Below are 17,630 nucleotides of genomic sequence, written 5' to 3'. Positions count from 1 at the left end.
GCCAGCGAGAGTGAGGGCAAGCGGGAAGAAAGCAGAGTTCCCTTCTTCCACGTCCTTTTATGTGGACTGTCACCAGAAGATGCCACACACAACACACATTTAAGGTGGGTCTCCCTGCTTCAAATAATCTGATCAAGAAAATCCCTCACAGGAGTGCCCAGCAGCTTGGGTTTTAGTTGATTCCAGATGCAGTCAAGATTAGCCATTACAGTATTGAGGACCATATCAGTAGATAATGAAAAGCAGAGAGATAATGTGCTTTATTTTCTGTCACCTACCTGCAGGTTACACAGTTAACCAAAAGGGACCTTGTTTTCTTTTTTTTTTTTGTTTTTTTTGGTTTTTTTTTTTTGTTTGTTTTTTTGGTTTTTTCGAGACAGGGTTGCTCTGTGGTTTTGGAGCCTGTCCTGGAACTAGCTCTTGTAGACCAGGCTGGTCTCGAACTCACAGAGATCCGCCTGCCTCTGCCTCCCAAGTGCTGGGATTAAAGGCATGCGCCACCACTGCCCGGCGGGACCTTATTTTCTTAGCAAAAGGTATATCCCAGGAAAATTGTGGAAATTAATCTAAAATGTAATCAATTTCTGGCATGAAGTAATCATTTAATGAATGATAGCTTTTATGGTGTTTTATGATTATTATTACCATGCAAATAGGTAAATTTAAGCCTAAAATTTTATATAATTTCTAGAAGTCTAGTATTTCACTTTTTTTTGGAAAGATTGTGTTTTAAATGTTTTGCCTGCATGTATTTGTTTATACCACATATGTGTCTAGTGCCTGTGGAGTTCAGAAGAGAGGGTTAGATTCCCTGAAATTGAGCCATGATTTGGGTGCTGGAATCTGAACCTAAGTCTTTAGCAAGAGTAGTAAGTTCTCTTAACTACTAAGGTGATTCTCCAGCCCAGAGTTTTATCCAGTGATTGAGCTTGTGGATGTCTTCTAGTATCTCCTTCCCGAAGGTGGGGATTAGATTACAGGCATGCACCACTATTTTAAATTCTATTTTAGATTTATTTGTTTTTTATTTTTATGTGTATGAATATTTGCCTGCATGTATGTATGTGCACAGCACACATCCCTGGTACCTGAGGAAGCCAGAAGAAGGTATTAGAGCCCCTAGAACAGGAGTTATATATAGATTGTTGTGAGCTGCTATGTGGGTGTTGGGAATAGAACCTGAGCTCTCTACAAGAGCAAGTACTCTTAACTGTTGAGCTATCTCTCCAGCCCCAAGCACCATTATTTGAAGTATCTTTTTGTTTTTGTTTTTAACAACTAGGTCACACTATATATCCCAGGGCATGCTGAAAATTGCCGTATAGCCCAGTCTGGCCTCATACTCATAACTGTCCTGCTTTACTTCCCATTAGTTTACTACTGTGTCCAGTTTTAAAATTCCGCCTTTATGCTGAGTGGTGGTTGAACCAACTCTCCAGCCTGAGAGTTTGATTATTAGGCCATGTTGATCTTTTATGCCCCTTGATAAGCTTTCCAAGGAATGTGTGTGTGTACGTGCATACCTGCATTTGTGTGTTTAAATTTATTTTTTTGAGGTTATTGCATGGTTAGTACAAAGGCTGACATAGAGTAAAAGGCAAATAATATTTTAAATCTTGTGTTTCCACCTTCTGAGTGTCAGGGTTTCATGTACGCATTAGTTACTGTGTGCTAGGGATTGAACCCAGGGTCTTACACAAGCTAACCATGCTATTACTACAGGTTACAACCTAGAGCCTTCATTGAAGGTTTTTAGGACTGAGTAGGTACAGATTGAGCTATGATCAGTTAATAATTCCTTTAAAAATACTTTCTAGCAAGCTGGGTGATGGTGGTACATGCCTTTAATCCCAACACTTGGAAGCCAGAGGCAGGTGGATCTATGAGTTTGAGGCCAGCCTGGTCTACAAGAGCTAGTTCCAGGACAGGCTCCAAAGCTACAAAGAGACCTTGTCTTGAAAAACTGAAAAAAAAAAAAAAAAAGTAAAAACTCTCTAGCACTGTTTAACCAAACTTGTGCTTTGATGGACTGCCCTTCAGTTATTGTTGACCAGTATTACAAGTATGCATTCATTGAGTTTGGAGATGTGGCTAGTGTGATTGAAGAACTTTTATTTATTTACTTAATAGTAGTTGGTGGTTGAGGTTTGTATGGAACTTGATGTGTAGCTTGGGTTGCCCTGAACTTACATCAATCTTTTTTTTATCTTTATTTAAATGTATAGTGTTCTGCCTTCATGTATGTCTGCACAACAGAAGAGGACACTAGATCTCATGATAGATGGTTGTGAGCCAAAATGTGATTGCTGGAAGAGCAGGCAGTGCTCTTAACCTCTGAGCCATCTCTCCAGCCCCACTTACAGCAATCTTGCACCTCCCTCTCGAGTGCTGAGATTGTCAGAGGGAATATGCTAATCACACCTATTTATTTATTTATTTGTTCGTTTCATTCATTTGTTTATTGATTTTTCAATTCAAGGTTTCTCTGTGTAGCTTTGGAGCCTGTCCTGGAACTAGCTCTTGTAGACCAGACTGGCCTTGAACTCACAGAGATCCACCTGCCTCTGCCTTCTCAGTGCTGTGATTAAAGGCGTGGGCTACCACCTCCTGGCCACACCCATTCATTTTTAATTGTTAAAAAATGGCTGGAAATGTAACTCAGTAGAAGGGTCAGTCTGGCATGCACAGATCCTGGATTGCATCCTTAACACCACCAAAAGTAGTTAACTTTTACAGTTATAGCCTTAATTTCCCTTGTCTTTATGATAGACTTTCATTTTAAGAACAGTTGTAGGCTTACAGAAATTTGAGAGGATAATATAGGGATTTCTCCCTATTATAGTTAATAAGCCAGTATTTTTTTTTTTTTTTTTCGAGACAGGGTTTCTCTGTGGCTTTGGAGCCTGTCCTGGAACTAGCTCTTGTAGACCAGGCTGTTCTTGAACTCACAGAGATTCACCTGCCTCTGCCTCCTAAGTGCTGGGATTAAAGGCGTGCGCCACCACCGCCCGGCAGTAAGCCGGTATTGACACATTGTTAAATCTATCATTTATGCTTTTCCTGTTTAATTTTACCTATTTTTTTTTTTTTGTTGGAAGATAAGATTTGGGATGACATATGACATTTAATCTGTATTTTTATGCTTCTTTGGCTCTGATGCTTCTTTTGTTTTTGATATCCTTGATGAGTTCAGTACTGGTCAGGTGTTTCTGTAGAATGTCACTGTATTAGAGTTTGTCTAGTATTTTCTTTATGATTTCTTTGGGGTTGTGAGTCTTTAGGAAGATTACAGAGTAGAACATGCCATCTCTATCTTAACTGTGAGAACAATTTAGGAGGTAGAAGAGGCAGGTGGATTGCTTAGCTTAGGGTTAGTCTGGTCTAAAATGTGAGTTCCAGTTTAGTTGAGGTATAGTGAGACTCTGTCTCCAAACAAAACAAACAAAACTCCATGATAGTATGGTTTATCACTCTTGATGGTCATCTTGATGAATTTGTCCATTGTAGTTATTTCTTCTATTTTAAATTAAACTGTAGTTACTTGGTTTTTCCTCTTCCCCTCTCTCCCCCAACCCTTCCCATAACTTCCACCCTCAAATTTATGGCTTCTGTCTCTTTGTTTTACACTCACACACACACACTATATATCTATATCTCTATCTCTCTCTCTCTCTCTATATATATATATATAGTCACTTGTATTCCTTCTTTTTTTTTTTTTTTTTTTTTTTTTTTTTTTTTTTTTTTTTTTTGGTTTTTTGAGACAGGGTTTCTCTGTGGTTTTGGAGCCTGTCCTGGAACTAGCTCTTGTAGACCAGGCTGGTCTCGAACTCACAGAGATCCGCCTGCCTCTGCCTCCCAAGTGCTGGGATTAAAGGCGTGCGCCACCACCGCCCGGCTTGTATTCCTTCTTGAACTGATTTTTAAATTTATTTTGGGAGCACTTATTCTAAGTTAAGTTTAATTTTTTTTTTTTTTTTTTTTTTTGATTTTTCGAGACAGGGTTTCTCTGTGGTTTTGGAGCCTGTCCTGGAACTAGCTCTTGTAGACCAGGCTGGTCTCGAACTCACAGAGATCCGCCTGCCTCTGCCTCCCAAGTGCTGGGATTAAAGGCGTGCGCCACCACCGCCCAGCCTTTGTTTTTTTTTTTTTTTTAAATCAGTTTTTGAGGAAGGGACGGGTGAGATAGTTTAGCAGGTAAAGGTGCTTGCTGCAAAGCCTGATGATCTGAGTTCAATTCCAGGGATCCACATGATAGAATGAGAGAACCAAGTCATCTACACATGTGCCCAAGGTATGCATGTATCTACACACATATGTAATGCAAAATAAGTAAGATGTAATGAAAATTAGCCTTTTTGATGGTTGGGGTAAAACCTCTGGCTGCTAAAGTGCTGAGTGGTGGTGTTATTTCCAGAACTTATGTTTTAAAAAAAAAAAACACCAGGAGTGTAATCCTCTAATGCTGGCCAGCTAGCCTGGTAGCTTCCTTAAGCTTTAGGCTAGTAAGAAATCCCTTTTCAAAAGGTGAATTGTACCCGAGGAGCAATACCTGAGACTTTTCTGTGACCTCTACACGGATGGTAGTGCATGTATTCTCTGCCCCAAATCAAAAAAAAAATTTTAGAGAAATGCTCATTTTTATTATTTTTAGTTGTCTATCTTTCTCTCCTCTGTCTCTGTCTTTTTTAAAAAAAATATTTATTTATTTACTTATTATGTATACAATATTCTGTCTGTGTATATGCCTGCAGGCCAGAAGAGGGCACCAGACCCCATTACAGATGGTTGTGAGCCACCATGTGGTTGCTGGGAATTGAACTCAGGACCTTTGGAAGAGCAGGCAATGCTCTTAACCTCTGAGCCATCTCTCCAGCCCCCTGTCTCTCTGTCTTTTTTTCCTCTCTCTCTCTCTCTCTCTCTCTCTCTCTCTCTCTCTCTCTCTCTCTCTCTCTCTCTCTCTCTCTCGTGTGTATGCACACGCTCGTGTGCAAGTGTGTATGTGTGTGATTCTGATCCCCTTGTCTCCATTTTCTGAGTACTGGGATTATTCAGCTAGTCTTTCTCTTTTTCTTTGTATCTGTGTGTGTGTGTATGCGCATGTGTCTAGAATTGGGCTATATAGCCTAGGCTAACCTTGAAAATACAATCCATTTGTTTCATCCTTCTGATCCCTGAGATTAGAGATGCTTGCATCAGACTCAGCTTTTTCTTTAATTTAAATATTTGAAATGTTTGAGCACTACTTAAATTATAGCAGTACTCTTTATTTTTATTATTTTATGCTTAGGAGTGTTTTGCTTGTTTGTATGTCTGTGTATTACATGTGTACCTGGATCTCTTAGAACTGGAATTACAGACATGTCAGTCACCATTTGGGTGCTAGGAATCTAACCCTAGTTTTCTGTGAGAGTAGTCAGTAGTCTTAATGACTAAGCCATCTCATCTCTTTTGTTTAAAGCTTGTACAAAGAATTAGGTTTCAGCATGTTTCTGTGTGTATGTGTTTGTGGCTGTATGTATGCTGTGGTATACCTGTGGAGGTTGTGCTCCTATCTATTTTTTTTTTTTTTTTTGGTTTTTCGAGATAGGGTTTCTCTGTGGCTTTGGAGCCTGTCCTGGAACTAGCTCTTGTAGACCAGGCTGGTCTCGAACTCACAGAGATACGCCTACCTCTGCCTCCCAAGTGCTGGGATTAAAGGCGTGCGCCACCACCGCCCGGCCTGCTCCTATCTATTTTGAGGCCAGGGTCTCTCTGTAGTTTTTGTGCTTCAAGTGCCAGGCTAGTCAGCCTGTGAGCTTCTGAGAATTCTTTCTGTGCTTCTATCTCACTTAAAGAACATGGGGTAGGTACTTTCATGTCCACCCTCTTTGTGGATTATGGGGATTTAAGTTTAGATACTTAAGCTAGGGAGGCAAGCACTTTATCCACTCTCTCTTTAGCCAACAACTCTTTGTTATGTATATAAATAACAGATCTGTTAGGAGAGGAATTATCCATAATTTCATTATTCAAAGTAAATAGTGGTCTGATGTTACGGCTCAGTGGGTAAAAGGTGCTTTCTGTTAAACTTGACTACTTGAGTTTGATTCCCAGAACCTACATGATGAAAGGAGAGAACTGATTCCTGGAGGTTGTCCTCTGACACCCAAGCTGTGACATGAATGTACCCCCCCCCCCACACACACACACACTAACCCAAAATTAAAACTCATGGACTGGGCAGGTAGCTTAACAGGTAAGGGTGATTGTCACCAAGTCTGATAATCTGAGTTCAGTTCCTGGGCCTGGCATGCTGCCTCCTTCCCCCAGCAGGTAAAGACATGAAATTTCAAAACAAAAGTAAACATCAGTAGTTTTGGATATACACAGGTATGGTCTTTTACAATGTGTTAGATATAGTTTATATTCTGTGACTTCCCCTTAATTCTTATCATGCCTGTTTTTACTCAGTAGTTTTTGCTAGGCTGGAATCTTTACTAGGGACTGTCATTGTAGTTCTTACCCTTAATACACTCAGATAATCTAGTTAGTTCTTACCAGAGAATGTTATCTGAATCCATTAGATTTTTATATTGAACCAAAGAAAATACTTTATACATTTCCTGTAGAAAACCTAACCTTAAATATTTCTGTACAAGAATGTTATTCTCTGGAAGTTGGGCCTACTGGAAAAGCGGTAAGAGACTAGAAGAACTCGGGAGAGGGATATCTTGTCCCTTCAGTTAGTAATATGTTCCTTCTGATGGGAAAAATGACTTTCACCTTTTTGCAGTTAAGATGTTCCTTTTCTCCCAAAATAGATAACCTTTTATTGGAAATCAGAAAAGGTGCAAAGTAAAAGAAAAACAAAGTTGTCCCATAAAATTTGAAGATTTGGTATTTTAAAAGTTGTTGACTCAGGTGGGCAGTGGTGGATCTCTGGGAGTTCAAGGTCAGCCTGGCCTACTGAGCAACCATTTCTTAAAAACAAACAAACAGGGGGTTGGAGAGATGGCTCAGAGGTTAAGAGCATTGCCTGCTCTTCCAAAGGTCCTGAGTTCAATTCCCAGCAACCTCATGGTGGCTCACAACCATCTGTAATGGGGTCTGGTGCCCTCTTCTGGCCTGCAGGCATACACACAGAACATTGTATACATAATAAATAAATAAATAAATATTAAAAAAAAACACAAAAAAGTAAACAAAAAAGAATTGTTTGCTCATCAGCAACATTTATAATTTGAATATTTATATTTGCTTTTTTATTAGTGATTAGATGGGGTTTTATTAGCTCTCTTTAAAAATATGTCTGTCGCCGGGCGGTGGTGGCGCACGCCTTTAATCCCAGCACTCGGGAGGCAGAGGCAGGCGGATCTCTGTGAGTTCGAGACCAGCCTGGTCTACAGAGCTAGTTCCGGGACAGGCTCCAAAGCCACAGAGAAACCCTGTCTCGAAAAACCAAAAAAAAAAAAATGTCTATCTGTCCGTCTATCTATCTATCTATCTATCTATCTATCTATCTATCTATCTATCTATCTATCTATCTATCTATCTATCTATATCTATCGCGTGAGTGCTCTGTCGATACACATGCCTTATACCAGAAGAGGGCAGAAGATCACACTGTAGATAATTGTGGTTGTGAGGAATTGAACTCAGGACCTCTAGAAGAGCAGGCAGTGCTTTTAACCACTGAACTATCTCTACAGCCTGGGATTTTATTAGTTTAAAATTCATATGAAACTATTTGTGACAGGACAGAACAAGAGATAGACTAATAGCAAATGCTTTAATTAATTAATTAATTTTTTTGGAGCAAGATTTTGTTGTTACCCCAGACTGGCCCAAAACTAATGCTCCTCCTATGTTAGCCTTCTGAGCTCTAGTTACAGACATGTACTACCATGCCCAGGGGGAAAATAGGTGTTGGGTATTCCCTACAGCCAGTCATTCTCTGAGAACTATTGCTTATATTTCTTGTGTTTTCTTTCAATTTGTGTGTATGTATGTGTGTGTGTTGTTTTGAACATATGAACATACTTGCTTCTCAGAAAAACTGTTTAATGTTTTTAAGTCAAAAAGAAACTCTTAGGTTATTCTTCTGTTTTAAAAGCTTTAGTTGTAAGATAATAGATTGGTCCTGATTCAAAAGAGTTAGAATGCCACACATATATTAGATCTGCCTGTTATTACAATGTAAGACATTTGGCAACCATATCTCATTATAAACCGTCAACTTAGAACATTCAGAACAGTTCAAATCCTGGCTTGTCAACATTGCAGCCCTCTAAAGCATATCCTTTATGCAGCAGTTGTAGGATAAGCTGCATGTATTGGTTAGTTTCTTAGCAAGGCTTCTCTCTGTGGCTATGGCTACTTCATTTCCTGTTGCCATTGTTACTTTTCCTGGCCTCTCATTTACTCAGTCTTGTGTTCTGCTGTTAAACTCTTGCTTCTTTTTTGAGAGCCATTGAGTTTCTTTATACACATACATACATACCTACTTACACACACATACACACATTTATTTGGTGTGTATATTTTGCCTTCATGAAAGTCTATGTACTATGTACATGTCTGGTGCCCACAGGGGCCTGAAGATGGTATTGAATCCCTTGGAACAGGAGTTACAGATGGTTGTGACCCATGTGAGTGTTGGGAATCAAACCCAGGTTTTCTAGAAGAACACTCAGTGCTCTTAACCACTGAGCCATCTCTCCAGCCCCTTTAGTAGTTTCTTGACTGTAGTGCTCCTCCATAATGCAGAACCCATTAGGGACTGGTATTTAGTAGGCATTTGATAAATAATTTTGACTTGAATACTGTTGTCATATTGTAATATAGATGTCTTTGTTTGAGATTTTATGAAGCTTCCATCTTTAAACTCTGTTAGCCTCCTTAAGACTTTGGATACTTGCAGATGAGTAGCACTGACCGTCTTAACTTTTGGAAACTGATTTGTTTATGTTGACTTCGTGGTTGTTTAGCTATCTTTCAGGATGCCATTGTACTGATCAATAATGGTTCTTACCTTTTTTGTGTGTGTCCTGGAGATTAACTCGGGCCTACCACATATTAAGACAGGCACTCTTCACCAAGTTACACAGTTCTCTTCCTTCTAAAATCATAATGTATTTATATAATTTAAGTTCAGATTTATTACATTTTTGTGTGGGTGTGTTTGTGTGTGCGTGCACGCTTATGTACCAGATTAATTTCTAGTTTTTACCCTATTGCTTCTTTCCACTATGAATCTGAATATAGTTTGTCTTTATTTCTTGTCTTAATTCTTGTCTTTATGTCTGTCTGTGTGTGCAGGTGCATATTTGTGTGCCAGATATGTTTATGTATATATGTACACTTACATGTAGATGCCAGAAGACAACCTCAGCTGCTGCTTCTTAGGAACCAGTTGCATATTGTTTTAAAATTTATTTGTGCCTTTGTGTGCATGTATGCAAATGTGTATATGTTATAGCACACATGTGGGAGTTAGAGGACACCTTACAGGATTTAGTTCTTGTCTACTGTGTGGGTTCTAAGGATCAAAATCAGGCTCTTGGGGTTGGCAGCAGTTGCCTTTACAAGCTGAGCCTAGCCTGCCCTTTCTTTTTTGTTTCTGTCTGTCTTCCCCTCCCTCCCTCCCTCCCTCCCTCCCTCCCTCCCTCCCTCCCTCCCTCCCTCCCTCCCTCCCTCCCTTCTTTCTTTCTTTCTTTCTTTCTGATTTATTTATTATGTATACAGTGTTCTGTCTGCAGTTGTGCCTGCACGCCAGAAGAGAGCATTAGATCTCATTATTTATGGTTGTGATTCACTGTGATTGCTGGGAATTGAACTCAGGTCCTCTAGAAGAACAGTCAATGCTCTTAACCTATAAGCCATCTCTCCAGCCCCCCACCCCTACCCCCTTTTTTAAAGATGAGTTCTCTCATAGGCCTGAGTTCATTGATTAGGCTAGACTGGCTGGCCAGTGAGCCTCAGGATCCATTTGCCTCTGCCTACCCAACACTTGGATTACTAAAGTACATCATTGATTCTTGACTTTTAAAATGTGGATTCTAAGGTTTGAAATGAGGTCCTACTGCTTATAATGCTGACTGTGCCTTCTCTCTCACCCTTGTCTCTTATAAACTGATAAAGGTATAAGTGACTAGGCGGTGGTGGCACAAGTCTTTAATTCCAGCCCTTGGGGCAGAGGCAGAGGCAGAGGCCAGCCTGGTCTACAGAGTGAGTTCCAGGATGCTGGGGCTGTTACACAAAGAAACCCTGTATCGAAAAAGGGGAAAAAAGGTATTAAAAAAATAACAGTATAAGACTGGAAGGGAGCACCTGCCTAGCATGCACAGTGCCTTTGTGGTTTTGCTGAACACTGCCTCCCTCCCACACCCCGGGACTTCATCACAAAAATGGCAACATGGAACCTTTATTGGCAGTTATATTCAGTGTATAGTATCTATAATGTTAAGCTTACTGTAAAGAATTTGAAATGGGCCGGGCAGTTGTGGCGCACGCCTTTAATCCCAGCACTTGGGGGACAGAGGCAGGTGGATCTCTCTTGAGTTCGAGGCCAGCCTGGTCTGTACACAGAGAGAGTTCCAGGACAGGTAACAAAGCTACAAAGAAATCCTGTTTTGGAAAACAAAACAATAAACAAAAAAAAAAAAAAAAGGAAGAAGAACTTGAAATGAATTTTTCTAAAGTCAGTATATTTGCTGATCTTGGTAGTACACTCCTGTGATTTCAGTACTTGAGAGATAGAGGATAGAGGATAATGAGTTCTGGACCAGTAGCCTACTTGGTGAGATCTTGTCTCAAAACAAGAAATCATTGTATTATATGCCATTTTAAAGAAGCAACTGATTTTGGGAATCTGTTTAGTATTTAAAACATAGAGTGTTTAAAGCACTGTTCATTCCCGACAGCAAAAACTTGAAGTTACCTGTTTTATAAACATTATATAACTTTTACAAAACTATGACTTGAAGCTCGAGAGATGACTCAGTGATTAAGAGCAGTGTTACTCTTGCAGAGTACCCAGGTTTAGTTTCCAGCATCTACATAGTGGCTTACAAACATATGTAACTCCAGTTCCAGGAGATCTCACCTTCTCTTCTGCCCTCCTTGGACACCAGGAATGTCTATGGTACACATACATACATGCAGGCAAAATATTCATGCATAAAAAAATAACATAATTCTAAAACTTTTTTAAAGGGCTAAAAAAATTTTGACTTTATTGTATATATGTTAGAAATTTGTCCTTTAAGCTGTACTGAATTTTTCAAAATAGAGGATATAATAGGATTTTTTTTTGGAGACACAGTCTCCTGTATGCCAGGGTATTCTCCAACTTGCTATGTAGCTGAGGATTACCTTGACTTCTGATTTTCTGCCTCCATCTCTCCAGTGCTGGGGATTGCAGCATGTCCCATTATGCCCTGTTTATGAGACATCCAGGATAGAAGCCAGGGCATATTCCATGTTAGGCATCCCTAGATTTATAGTGTAATTCTAGTATGTAGAAAATAATAGTTATTCTCCTTTCCACTACATACAGGTGAACATAAAAAGAGGTATGGAGGAACACTTTGTAAATTTTTAACATTTCAGGTGAGAGTAATTATTGGCTTACTGAAAATTACTGTGTTGTGGAAATGGTGAACATGATGACAGTTATATATCCAGAGGAGGAAGCTAGAGATGAGTTAGGTGAAAGTTGTGAGTTGCAGATGTCTAACCATATGGTCTTTCTCTACTTGTAACCTTCTAGCACAGTGTATATACTGAGACATTTGCTTGACCCCCCTCCATCCAGATTTTTTTTTGACAGAGGTTTGTGTGTCTTAAGCTGGCCTCCAACTCACTTTGTAGCTGAGACTGATTCTTCTACCCCATCTCCACGAGAAGCCATAAGAGAGTGTCTAATTCTGCCAAACTGGAGTTATAGATAGTTGTGTGTTGCTTTTTGTGGTTCCTGGGAATCAAACTTCAGTCCTCTGCAAGAGCAGTATGTGCTTCTAATTGCTGAGCCATTCCTCTAGCTTTGCAAATTGGATTTCTAAAAATTTTAATTATTTTGAAGATAGGGTCTGGCTACATAGTACATGCAGACTAACTATCCTTCAACACATTTCTTCCTTTGCTTTTGTACTGTACATGCACTACCATATCTAGTTTAGAAATTTTGTTCTAATTAGATGAGTTAATTCAGACTATTGAAAGGATGTAAGAAGACTCTTTAAGAGTTAGCAGTAATTAAGAGAAAATGATAGGTGAAGGATTTCAGGAGTTTCACATGATTGGCCTTTTCAGTGTCATTGACCAGCAGACTGTCAAAACAGTGGTACCTTTATCAAAGCTCCCTGCTTTGAGGTAAGCTTATTTAATTGATTTAGAATGACATACAAAATAATACTATAGAAAAAAAAATCAAGTTTGTAATTTGGGGCAGGGTAGGTGGGTCTGTTCTCCCAAGCTCTCTTTCCCAGACTATTTAGAAAATTTGTCTTCATTTCCTCTGTGCCCTTTTTGCCATTACACACTTTTGAGCATAGTTCTAGCCACAGGTACTTAGTAGAGACAGCACTTGAGAAATTTATAGTTAAATAAGTCATGATTATTCTTGGGAAAGTTAGGAAGGGAGATACAGAAAAGCTTGGGTCAAAATAGTACCAGATAGTACTAATCATGGAGGAAAAATTAACTTGTGTGAAGAGAAGGCAATCTAGAGAGGAGCTTGGCTGAGTAGCGTTCAGAGTCAGCTTCAGATCCCAAGTTTTACAAATTCAAAGCTGTTTTGCCAAAGGTCAGGAGGCTTTGTAGGGGTTTGAGTTGAAAATATTTAACTGGGTAGGGTTTGAAATGATGCCCTTGGGTATGGTGGTACATACAGAGCAGACTGATCTCTATGAGTTTGAAGCCAGTCTGATCTACAGACTAAGATCCTCAGGGCAGCCAAGGCTACACAATGAGATCCTGTTCCCCCCAATCCCCACCCCCCCCAAAAAAAGGAAAAAAAAAAGATGGGAAGACTATTCTCATTTTAGCACCCAGCTCTTAGTTTAGAAAAGACTGTTCAGAGATAAGGCATAATTTCCATTTCAACTAATGTTTTATAATTCGGAGGAACTGTGTAAGATAGTCCTTCCAGAAGTTTATTAAACTCTATTAAATTGATTGGGAAGGAGTAATCTAGGGTCTGGAACTCAGGATTGAGTAAGGTGCTCAGTGCTTAAGTTAGATTTTTCTCCTTTAATTCATAAGGAAAAGGATCAGAGCACTCTTTTGTTTGCTCTGTTGAGAATTAATTTACTTGGATTGTTCTTAGCGTTCTCCAGAAGTGTTGCACCCAGAAATAATTCTAGGGAACCACATTATAATTAGTAGCTGGGTTCAAGCTTTGGGGCATTTGGTGTTTGTGAGGTTTTGCAGTACATATATAGTGAGGATGATCAGGTGTACTAGAACAGGATTTTTCTGCTCATTTGTTCCCTAACTGCTCCCTGTGTTCAGGAGGCTCCTCTTACAGCTTAAGACTGCAGTCTGGAATTGAATCCATACCTAACTCTAGGGGTTCTGTTTTTATTGTGTTAGTAACACCTGTGGAGTGTGGTACTTTGACAACCTGTGTGATCATATGTGATGGCCTTGTAGTAAGTTAAAGAATAAATTGCTCTGTGATATATATATATTTTTTTTAGTATTTTCATAGATACCAAGTAATTTCAAATTAAATCCATTCTAGTTCAATCCGTGACTTGCTTTAGAAATTTAGATCACTTTTGCAGTAGTCAGAGGTCCCCCTCAAAGTTCATTTGAAAGCATTAGGGTAGGTAGAGTTTGAAATAGTGGTTTAAAAAGAATTAAGATTAAAAAACAAATGGCACGCCTTTAATCCCAGTGCTTGGGAAGGATAGGCAGGTGGATCTCTTGAGTTTGAGGCCAGCCTGATCTACATAGTTCCAGAATAGCCAGGACTGTGTAGAGACCGGTCTGGGGGGAGGGAACCCAAAAAGTTGGACAAACAATAACAAAAAGATTTTATTTATTTATTTTTTTTTGGTTTTTTCGAGACAGGGTTTCTCTGTGGTTTTGGAGCCTGTCCTGGAACTAGCTCTTGTAGACCAGGCTGGTCTCGAACTCACAGAGATCCACCTGCCTCTGCCTCCCAAGTGCTGGGATTAAAGGCGTGCGCCACCACCGCCCGGCTAACAAAAAGATTTTAAAAAAGCATTTATTTTATGTGTTTTAGGCAAAACATGTATGTGTGTGCGTGTACCACCATGTGGGTACTGGGAACTGGACCTGTGTCCTCTGCAAGAATGATAATCTCAGGAAGTTTGACACAGATTTTTTTTTTAATAATTTATTTTAACTTTATTATGTTCATTGGTGTGAAGGTGTCAGATCTTATGGAACTGCATTTTCAGACAGTTGTGAGCTGCCATGTGGGTGCTGGGAATCGAACCTGGGTCCTCTGGAAGAGCAGTCAGTGCTCTTAACCGCTGAGCCGTCTCTCCAGCCCCTGGCACAGATTTTTCATATTTTGTGTTTTAAAAAAGAGTTCTTTTAGAGAACTTGGGAGATGGCTTTGAGGTTAAAGTCTTTGCCATGCAAGCCTGAGGACTGGAGTTTGGATCCCCAGATGTAGAAGGAACAGCAGGCTGCGTCCCACCACCCGGCTAGCTTTACACCCGAAATAACAACACACAAATTGTATTCATTTAAACACTGCTTGGCCCATTAGCTCTGTCCTCTTACTGGCCAACTCTCACATCTTGCTTTAACCCATATCTAGTAATCTGTGTATCACCACGGTGTCCTGGTTTACTGGGAAGATTCTAGCCTGCGTCCATCTCGGAAAGGAGAGCTATGGCGTCTGTCTCACTTCCCTTCTTCCCAGCATTCTGTTCTGTCTACTCCACCGACCTATGTTCTGACCTATCAGGCCACGCAGTTTCTTTATTAATTAGCCAATGAAAGTAACACGTAGACAGATGACCCTCCTCCATCACCCAGAACCTATATAAATATCAGGTGGATGTGGCAACTTTTCTTTAATTCTAGCCTGAGAAGTCAGGGACAAGGGATCCTCAGGTGAGTCTGGCTAAGGAGACTAGCAATGCTGGTGAGCTCTGGGTTCAATTGAGAGACTCTGCCATAATAAATAAGGTGGAAAAAAATATCAAGAATGATTCCTAATACCAACTAAGGGCTTCCACATGCACATGCATTCCCCACAAATGCAAACATGCAAGCTCAAGTGCACATACCACAGGAAAAATGAAAAAGAAAAAAAAATCTCTTAATGGAGTTGTTTTTTTTTTTTTGTTTGTTTGTTTTTTGTTTTTTGTTTTTCGAGACAGGGTTTCTCTGTGGTTTTGGAGCCTGTCCTGGAACTAGCTCTTGTAGACCAGGCTGGTCTCGAAGTCATAGAGATCTACCTGCTTCTGCCTCCCGAGTGCTGGGATTAAAGGCATGCGCCACCACTGCCTGGCTTAATGGAGCTTTAATAGATTTTTATTACACAGTGTATCATTTTTGTATACCCGTTAAAAGGAAAAGAGGCTAGAGAAACCTCTTTTTCTTTTTTTTTTTTTTTAACTCAGTAAAGTACTTGCCATGCAAGCATTGGGGTCCAGGTATGATCCCCTAGAATGCTCATTCAAAACCTGGGTATAGTGGCACATGCCTATAATATGAGCACTGGGGAAGCAGAAACAGCATCCCTGAGCTTTGCTGGCTGGCTAATCTAACCAAATTGTCTTGCTCGTCTAACCAACTCAGTCAACTCTAGCTTTTAGTCTCAAAAAGTAAAGTAGAGATTGATTGACGAATATTCCTGTTAGCCATCTCTGGTCTTCACATACACACATGTAAGAACACAGTAGTGTTCCACCTTTCTCTTTTTCCCAGCTGTGTAGTAGTAGCAGCATGTCACTCAAAATGTCTGAAACAGTTCCATTTCTATGTATTAGACGAGTCTTTCTGAAATCCAGGTTGACCTTGAACTCAGATCCTCTTGCTTTAGCCTCTAAGTGTTGGGATTGCAGGTGTGCTGGGATTACAAGTATTCTGGAGCTATAGATGTATAAATGCCTGGTTCCACTATTATCCGTTTAAAATTTAGTGATGATTTGGTGCTTGTGACAACTTTAAAAATGATATAAACAGTTTGGACTTTAAAAATTTTTTTGGCATATTTGTTATACACTTAAGTGTATACTGTATACACTTGTATGTTCTATGTGCATGTGTGTGCATATGAATATGATGGCCAGAGGTGAATGTTTGGTGTCTTTCTTAGTTGATTTCCACTTTATTGTTTTGAGACAGGGTTTCACTGAAGAACCTTTCACTTACTGGTTTGGATTGACTGGCCATCCAGCAAATCTCAGGGGTTTTCCTGTCTGTGTACTTTTATAAGGTGTCCATCTAGCAAAAATGATAGTAATAGGTTCCTCCCTGGGGCTTATGACCTTCTGGGCCACGGACTTCTGATCTAGTTCATAGTACTTGGCATGGATTCCTTTCTTCGGAGCAGGCCTCAAATCTAGTCAGAAAGTGCCTGGTTACCTGTATTACTTTCTTGCCACTATTGTACTAGAGAGCACATTATACCTGACAGGTTGGCATTACAGCATTCAGGCTTCACTGCTGTATAATACATTGATGCTTTGCTCCTCCTGCATAGCACCTTCTGGCACTATGAAAATTTCAGGTCACTTCCACCTTGATTTATGTCCTATAACCAAATGTGTTGTGGCTTCAGTAATAGGGTGTTACCATCTTATTCTGGTAGGTAATCAAGAACAATGGCAATAGCCAGTGTTATTTTGGGGGTTTGGCCTCCACTGATATTTTCATTTAATAACCCATGTCTTCTGGGGAAACATTATCTACTCACTCAGGGTTATCTATGTTCCAAACCCCTGTCTGTCCCTCCCCCCCTTAAATTTCACTTTTAAATTAGCTTACAGAGTAGTGGGTTTCTGTGGGTTTCTTTTTTACTTTTTATTTATTTTGGTTTGGTTTGGTGTCTCCCCCCCAGGATTTCTCTGTAGCTTTGGAGCCTGTCTTGGAACTAGCTCTTGTAGACCAGGCTGGCATCAAACTCACAAAGATGCGCCTGCCTCTCTGCCTGGGATTAAAGGCATGTGCCACCACCGCCCCACTTTTTTTTGATTTTCCTGAGACAGGGTTTCTTGGTGTAGCTTTGGAACCTGTCCTTGAACTTGGTTTGTAGTCTGGCCTTGAACTCACAGAGATCTGCCTCCCAAGTTCTTGGATTAAAGGCATGTGTCACCATCACCTGGTGGGGTTCTATAAGTATTTTTTCTTTTTTAAATATTTTTTCTTTTTTTAAAAAAATTATTGTGTATATAGTGTTCTGGGCACCAGATCTAATTATAGATGGGTGTGAGCCATCATGTGGTTGCTGGGATTTGAACTCAGGACCTTCTGAACAGCAGTCAGTTCTTTTAACCTCTGAGCCATCTCTCCAGCCCTCTATAAGTATTTTTCATGCATCCTTTGTGTTGGTTACTACCTTCTACTCCCATCTTCATCCCCATTAAACTTATTATTTGCTTGTTGTTACCTCCTCCTCCTCCTCCTCCTTCTCCTCCTCCTCCGCCTCCTCCTTTTTT

At 40.0% G+C, this 17,630-nt stretch overlaps 1 protein-coding gene across 3 annotated transcripts in view; it reads left to right on the top strand.

Annotated features, from left to right (window-relative positions):
* The window catches only part of Gigyf2 (GRB10 interacting GYF protein 2), a 139,664-nt gene that overhangs the window by 11,364 nt on the left and 110,670 nt on the right, over window positions 1-17,630 (top strand). The gene's annotated exons all lie outside the window — the stretch shown is intronic.

This window comes from Chionomys nivalis, chromosome 2 (assembly GCF_950005125.1).
Source record: "Chionomys nivalis chromosome 2, mChiNiv1.1, whole genome shotgun sequence".
In the NCBI taxonomy this organism is placed as follows: Eukaryota; Metazoa; Chordata; class Mammalia; order Rodentia; family Cricetidae; genus Chionomys; species Chionomys nivalis.
Note: the sequence above shows the minus strand (reverse complement) of the source record. Positions and strands in the feature narration are given on the sequence as shown.